The following is an 8423-nucleotide window of genomic DNA, read 5'->3' as shown; positions in this document are numbered from 1 at the left end:
TGGAAAATTTATTTTAATGCTACATCAATTACATACCCTTAGTAAACTGTGATTAAAAGCAATGGGATTTACATAGTTTTTGCAAATAGACCACATTAAGTTCATTCACCACTTATGTGCCAACAATGTACCCAAAAGCATGCAGGGCAGTGTACATTCAAAATGATGAGACATGGTCCTTGTCCAAAAGGAATAGGAGAGTTAGTTTAAAAGAAGATTATGAATAACTCTATATGTGGCTAACACCTTTTCCCCTCCACCAGGGTTAATTTGGATGAGCCTCATAATATTGTCGTGCATGGTTTTATTATACTACTAGAGGCCTGGTGCACAAAATTTGTGCAAGAGAAGGCCTTCCTTCTCCCAGCTGCCAGCACTGGCTTCCCTCTGGCACCTGGGACCCGGGCTTTCCTCGCAGCCCCAGCTTCTGTCCAGAAGGACATAGGTCTAATTAGCATATTATGCCTTTATTATTATATATTTACTAAATCTTATTTTAATTATATATGTTCATCTGTCTTTTCCACTATTCTGTGTGTATGAGAGGCATCAAATATATAATATGTTATATTTGCATGTAAAAAAGATCCTTCATGTTTTTTGGCAAATAGCACTGTCTCATCATCTGTTGTTAAACAGATTACCTTACATTTTAATGGCTCAGAAAAGCAATTTATAATTTATATCATGATTCTGTGAGTCAAGAATTTGGCATGGCTTAGCTAGTTTGTCCTGCTTCACATTATGTCAGTTAGGGTTGCAAATATACCTGCGTTTAGCTCTAAGTGGAGCTGTGGTTTGGAGCATTCAAAGATGCCCACTTATAAGCTAGGACTTTTCTTCCTGTGGTCACTAATAATTCATTAGTCTACCATAAATGTCCTTATAGCATGGTGGCTGGACGCCAAGGAGATAAATGCAGAAGTTGCCAGAACTCTTAAGACCCTGACTCGTAAGTCCCAAAGTGTTATTCCTACCACATTCTATTCATAAGACTTAAGGGAAGAGAAATTAGACTCTGTTCTTTTTATGTATTTTTTAATTGATTTCAGAGGAAGGGAGAGAGAAAGAGATGGAAACATCAATGATAAGAAGATCTGATTGGCTGCCTCCTGCATGCCACCTACTGTAGATTGAGTCTGCAATCTGGGCATGTGCCTTAACCAGGAATCAAACAGTGACCTCCTGGTTCATCGGTCGATGCTCAACCACTGAGCCATGCCAGCTGGGCTAGTCTTTTCGTTTCTTTTCTTTTCTTTTCTTTTCTTTTCTTTTCTTTTCTTTTCTTTTCTTTTCTTTTCTCTTTTCTTTTCTTTCCTTTCCTTTCCTTTCCTTTCCTTTCCTTTCCTTTCCTTTTCTTTTCTTTTCTTTAATATATTTTATTGATTTTTTTACAAAGAGGAAGGGAGAGGGAAAGAGAGCCAGAAACATCAATCAGCTGCCTCCTGCACACCCCACACTGGGGATGTACCCAAAACCAAGATACATGCCCTTGACCAGAATCGAACCTGGGACCCTTCAGTCTATAGCCCGATGCTCTATCAACTGAGTCAGACTGGTTAGGGCTAAACTCCTTTTCTTGAAGAGGAAAGCATGAACTTAAAAATGGGAGGTGCTGTTGGCTGCTGTATTTAAAGGCTGTATTGTATACCACAATAACATTTTTTAATAAACCCTCCTAATTACCGTAAATACATAGAAATATAGAGTAAGTCATAATAAATATGTCTTTTAATGAAGATCTGAGGTCTCAACAAAGTACTGAAATCCCTAGAAGCCTAAAATGAAAAAGAAATTGAAACTAGTAATGATTCAGCAGCTGATGAGTCACTCCTCTGTCCCTTTTGAGGTTACTCATGGTTATGTGACTTGCTCTGGTAAAAAAAAAAAAAAAGTATGTAAAAGAAAACTGATAAATGTCATTTCAGGGGGAATTTTTAGATCCTCAATTCAACTGTCCTGCCTTATTATCATAGAAGAGCATGTTGAGATGGAATCCCATCAGCCTTTGTCTCTGAATGACTACCATAAGTAGAACTCTCCTCCAACTTCTGTTGAACATGGTTTTGACCAAGAAATAAATCCTTGTACTAAATCCATGTTGGAATTCATCATAACCTTGTCTACCCCAACTGATAAATGAGCCTTCATTGATGTATTGCAGAAAAGAAATAGAATCCAAAAGGAAGGAATTAGATGCAAGAAGGAGTAGGACTTGGGGGGTGGAAGGGGAGGAAGTGGTACATTAGATTAATTCTATAGAATGTTGTATTATATGGGCCACCTAAATCCAAATGTCTCCTCACATCCTCCAAAAACCAACCAGAAAAGGGAATAAAAATCACCTATTACCCATGCCTACAGAATAATTATGAGGCAAAGAATATTGCAGGCATTAATATATGTGTAATTAGGGAATAAACATTCAAAACTATCCAAGTCAGCTCCAGAGCGCATCTCACAATACAGGCAAATTATAGAGGAAAGAAGCCTAGAGGAGGCAGAACACAGATATTATCTACCTCAGAAAGAGTCTCATCCTTAAGAGGGAATGCAAAGAACATGTGCAGGTCCTGGTGAATCACAACACTGGCTACCAGATAATATCTACCTAATAAACGAGCAACATGCTAATTGACCGTACCTTTGCAACATCCACCAGCCAATCAGAAGTGAGTGTGCAAATTAACCCAACAGAGATGGTGGATTAATTTGCATATGCAGGCACCTAGCAGCCCCTTGCTTGCGTTGTTGATGTCTGTGCTGCCCCAGCTGCTCGGGGCCTCTGGGCATCATGGAAAGGCAGAGAGGCCGCTCCAGGCCTGAGCGGAAAGGCTGCTCCTGCCAAAGTGAAGGCAGTGCTGTTAGCCAGGGGAAAGAAGGCCCATTCTTGCAAGAATCTTCATGCATCGGGCTTCTAGTAAACAAATAATAGGATAAGTATGGGGAGAGACAACCAGTTATTATTGACCTCTAAAGGAACCAGAAGACTCCACCTTTGAAATGTTTTGCACCCAGAAAAAGTTTAGTATAAATCTATTATCTCCATCTGATCTAACCTTGAGAAAGCAATCAATTTACAAAAGAAAGAGAACAGAAGAAAATATTAAAATATACCATGAAGTTGCAATTAGCAAAAGCCAAACTGTGAGAAATTTAATTTTGTTTTATTAATTAATTTTCCAATTACAGTTGGCATATAATATTATATTAGTTTCAGCTATGCAGCAGAATAATTAGACATTTGCATATCTCACCAAGTGATCACCCCATTTTCTTAAAATAACAATTATTTTTATTACATCTTCTAGGAAATAAAATAGTTTTAAAGAGAAAGGTTTATATAGCAATACTTTTAATGACACTTTTTCTTGTTTTCTGAACAAGGGACCTACATTTTGATGCTGCACTAGACCTCACAAATCATGTGGTTTTCTTATTTATTTACTAATGTAAAGCTTTTTATCCTTCCATAACCACCAAGTTTCACCTTGTTATGAGGAATTGAAAAAGGGAGAAGAAAAAGCAACCAAGAGACATGGGTAAGCATTAATTTAGAACAAAGAGTTAATGTCAAAGGGCTAAAGTAATTAATTTGTTTTTAAAAGTGAGTAGGTTAAATACTTTCAAATTTACAATTTAGGATTATTATAACAAGGATATGAGCATACTCACTACACACTAGAAAAGGAAACAAATACTCGTTGTGCTTCTGTTTCTGCAGGTTGGGTTACTCCATCCCACCCCATCACTATCTTCCAGTCCTGCCTCAGGACTCAGGATAGAAATCAACAGAGCACCAACCTTCACTCCCAGCCTACACCTCTACCATCTAGTGAAATAAATACTCTGTGTCCCAATTACAACTTTCTGGTTCTTTTCAGAGAAGGAGGTTCACTCTGTCTGTTTATTCTCTCCTTTTTCTTCCTTTGAGCAGGATTCTTCTCAGATATGCATAGCCCACCCTACTCACAAACTTTGGAGTTGGAAGGAAGGGAACTTTCCAGAAAGAGATCATGAGGATTCAATCCTGGTGCCCTACAGGTCCTGTTCAGAAAGTGATTTAGTTGTTTCCTTACCATTGGAGGTTATACATCTCTTCACAATTGTAACAAATGGGGATATTTCCCATCTCCAAACTTCTGAGCAGCCTGAGAGTGATTCATGAATGATTCCACCCATACAAAAGTTTGGAAGTTGCCCAGTAATAAGTGGTAAAAATCTGTGATCCTATTGTAACACATCCTGACACACCATCAGTTTGAACAGGGGCAGAAGTGGTCATGTAGGGCCCCCTGTCAAGCAGAAGGGAAGAACATCTACCTTACTTGTGCTCAAGGTGGCACCCTTGCTTGGATTCCCAACACCACCATTTTCAGCACAAGTATTTAGGAACTTCAGGGCTCCAAGCATCACATTATTGCCCCCCAGTGGATGGCACAATGTCATAGTTTGTCCATCCTGAACACGTAGGTGAAATATTTCTCTATGCTTGGTTATTAATTTGATGTGTAAATTCCAGCAATTGACAATTTTAACATACACTGAGTGGCCAGATTATTATGATCTCTGAACACATAATAATCTGGCCACTCAGTGTATATCCTATATAATCCTATATAATAAAAGGCTAATATTCAAATTATCCCCTTGACCAGGAGACTGACCAGCAGGCAGGCCGGCCAACTGCCCATGTCCCTTCCCCCTGGCCAGGCTGGCTGGACCCCACCCATGCATGAATTCATGCACCAGACCTCTAATACACACACACACACACACACACATACACACATTGAATGGCCAGATTTTTATTCGTTCAGAGATCATAATCTGTTACTCAGTGTATATGCCTTCTCTAAATTTATGGAAAAATACAGTGAAGTAGTTTTTCATAAACTTAGAAGTTTAGGCACTCATTTAGCTAACAGTGTCTCTCAATTATCAGTGGTTTTCACCACTATGTTATTTATTGATGTCTTCATTCTCTAGTCCCTGGCATACTATTTCTTGCAAAAAAAATTCTGAATAGCAATTTCTCGGCTACTAAGCATCTCGAGGACCCAATCACTAGCAGAGTTCTGGCTAGAAACTTCAAATTTTAAGAGTAGTTCAATCACTGACTTCCTTTTCCCTCCCAGGAATATCCTTTTCTTAAGACCTGGTTGAGTATGATGTTGCATATAAAAAATGAATGCCAGCCAAAGCCAGTTTGGCTCAGTGGTAGAGCGTCAGTCTGCGGACTGAAAGGTCCCAGGTTCGATTCTGGTCAAGGGCATGTACATTGGTTGCGGGCACATCCCCGGTGGGGGGTGTGCAGGAGGCGGCTGGTCGATGTATCTCTCTCATCGACGTTTCTAGCTCTCTATCTCTCTCCCTTCCTCTCTGTAAAAAAATCAATAAAATATATTTTTTTTAAAAAAAAATGAATGTCCAAGCATTTAGGCTAAAGCTCCCCATCCCCACTACAATACGAGTAGGTACTAGAAAAGTCATGTAAAAAAATGTGTACTTCCTTATCTGATAAGGGTCTCTATTAAAAACTACTGCAGTATCATTCTTAATGGAGAAATTTTGGAAATTTTCCATTCAAAAATCAGTATTGAAAACTATAACTATTATAAATACTTGTATTCAACATGGTACTTCTGTTCTCACATTGAGATACCTCATCCTGGTCCACCTATATTTTCCTCTCCTAGTTAGCACAGTGAGATAAGAAAATAAATATAAATATAAATATAAGTATAAATATAAATATAAATAGAGAAAAAAGATATAAGGATTAAAAAAGAACAAATTGAATTCTATTTATTTATAGATAACATTAAAATACCATTTTTAATTATTCAAATTAAAGTGTAGCAAAGTGACTGGATATAAAATCAATATTCAAAAATCAATTTTATTTCTATACACCAGTAAAAAAAGAAAAAGAAAAAGAAAGAAAATCATACTTCATTACAAGAGGTTAATTTCTATAGCAATCAAAACATTAGGTACCTAGAAATTAATCTAATAAAATATGTTTAAATTTTTTATAGGGAAAATTATAAAATTTTGTTGCAAGCCATGAAAGAACATCTAAATAAATAAAGAAGATACCTTAGTGGATAGGAAAATTCAAATCTTGAGTCCTAACTCTTTCTGATTAATGCATAGATTCTATGCATTACAATTACATTTCCCTCAGGGCTTTTCTAGGAATTTGACAAATGCTAAAATTCTTATAGAAAGGCCACAACCAAGAATTGTCAAGATGCTCCCAGAGAGGGGATGACGGTGGATAGAGTGTTGGCCTGTGGATTGAAGGTCTCTGGTTCGATTCCAGTCAAGGGCACATGCCTGGGTTATAGGCTCGATCCCCAGTAGGGGACATGCAGGAGGCAGCTGATCAATGATTCTCTCTCATCACTGATGTTTCTATCTCTCTATTTCTCTCCCTTCCTCTCTGAAATCAATATATATATATATATATAATATACATGGTAAAATTTTATTCTTGGTTTGGTTCTAGATAGTGATTTTAATCCAAAGGCAAGCTATATCCAAAATCTCAGATGAGAGCTTTAATATTATTTTAAATTTATTTTTATTGTTGGAAATATTACAGATGTCCCCTTTTTTTCCCTCTATTGACCTCTTCCACCCCACTTGCAACCCTCCCTAGGCCTTCACTGCACTGTTGTCTGCCCATGGGTTATGCATAATCTCTTCCTGCCCCCCCTCTTCTTCCCTATGAAATTCATTAGTCTATTGCCTGTTTGTCTCTGAATTTATTTTGTTCATTAGATTCTATATATGAGTGAGATCATGTGATACCTATCTTTCTCTGACTGGCTTATTTCACGTAGCATAATACTTTGCAGGTCCCTCCATGCTGTCACATAACTTAAGAGATTCTCCATTCTTAGAGCTGCATAGTATGCCATTGTGTAAATATACCAGAGCTTTTCTATCCGCTCATCTACTGATGGGAACTTCAGCTATTTCCAGATCTTAGTTATTATAATAGTGCTGCTATGAACAGAGGGGTGCATATGTTCTTTCTGATTGGTGTTTCAGGATTCTTAGGATATATTTCTATAAGTGGGATCACTGGGTCAAATGCAGTTCTATTTACAAATTTTGAGGAAACTCTGTACTGTTTTCTATAATTATTTCCATAATAACCCAACAGCAGTGTATTAGGGTTCCTTTTTCTCCACCTCCTTCCTTGCCAGCACTTGTCATTTGTTGATTTTTTGATAGTAGCCATTCTGGCTGGTGTGAGGTGATAACTCATTGTTGTTTTAATTTGTATCTATATGATGATTAGTGACTTTGAGCATTTTTTCATGTTTCTTGGCCATCTATATATCTATGTCCTTTTGGAGAAGTGTCTATTTATGTCCTTTGCCCATTATTTTAATTAGATGGTTTGTCTTCCTTTCATTAAGTTGTATGAGTTTTTATATATTTTGGAAATTAACCCTTATCAGATGTATCAAAGGCAAATATGTTCTCCCAAACAGTGGGCTCCCTTTTCATTTTGTTGATTTTTTTTTCTGTGCAGAAGCTTTTTATTACAAATATCAAGAAGTCTAATGAGCCGAAACCGGTTTGGCTCAGTGGATAGAGCGTCGGATTGGGGACTGAAAGGTTCCAGGTTCGATTCCGGTCAAGGGCATGTACCTTGGTTGCGGGCATATCCCCAGTGGGGGGTGTACAAGAGGCAGCTGATCGATGACTCTCTCTCATCGATGTTTCTAACTCTATCTCTCTCCCTTTCTCTCTGTACAAAATGAATAAAATATATTAAAAAAAGAAGTCTAATGAAAAGTAACCATAATGCAATGTATCATTCAAATAAATATTCAACAAATAAAAAGTAATTAAACATACTAAAAGTCTTCATTAAATCTGTGAAAATTATACAAAAGTAAAGAGGCATGCTTAGGTGCATACTGTCTTAGACATCTTATAACTTCTTGTCAAACATTCCTTTTGTCATTAAAGAGTAAGCCCACTTTAATAGATTTTAAGTTTCCCACTGCATACACACACACACACACATACACACACACAAATGATAGTTGACAAATGTGTTATTAACTTGATTGTGGTAATCAGTAATTTTTCTTATAAAAAATTTAATGCAAACATGAGAATAAAGACTAATACAAAAACTACAGTACTCACCATAAGAAAAAAGTGTTAATAGAGTTGAAGCCACCTGTGTATTCATCTCTGATAGAAAACTCTCCATACCCTCCCAGATGTAACCCTTTTCATTAATTTGATTTTGATTGTTTCCATGCATTTTTTGTACTTTTACTGAATACCTAAATATTTCTAATTGCATGGTTATGCATTTTGAAACTTTATATGTGTGTATATATAATATATTAAATGGCTTACTTTTACTCAACATATTAATATTACTA

The sequence above is a fragment of the Pipistrellus hanaki genome (genome assembly GCF_964339955.1).
Source record: "Pipistrellus hanaki genome assembly, chromosome: 8".
In the NCBI taxonomy this organism is placed as follows: Eukaryota; Metazoa; Chordata; class Mammalia; order Chiroptera; family Vespertilionidae; genus Pipistrellus; species Pipistrellus hanaki.
The sequence above is the reverse complement of the archived record's forward strand: the minus strand, read 5'-3'. Positions refer to the sequence as shown.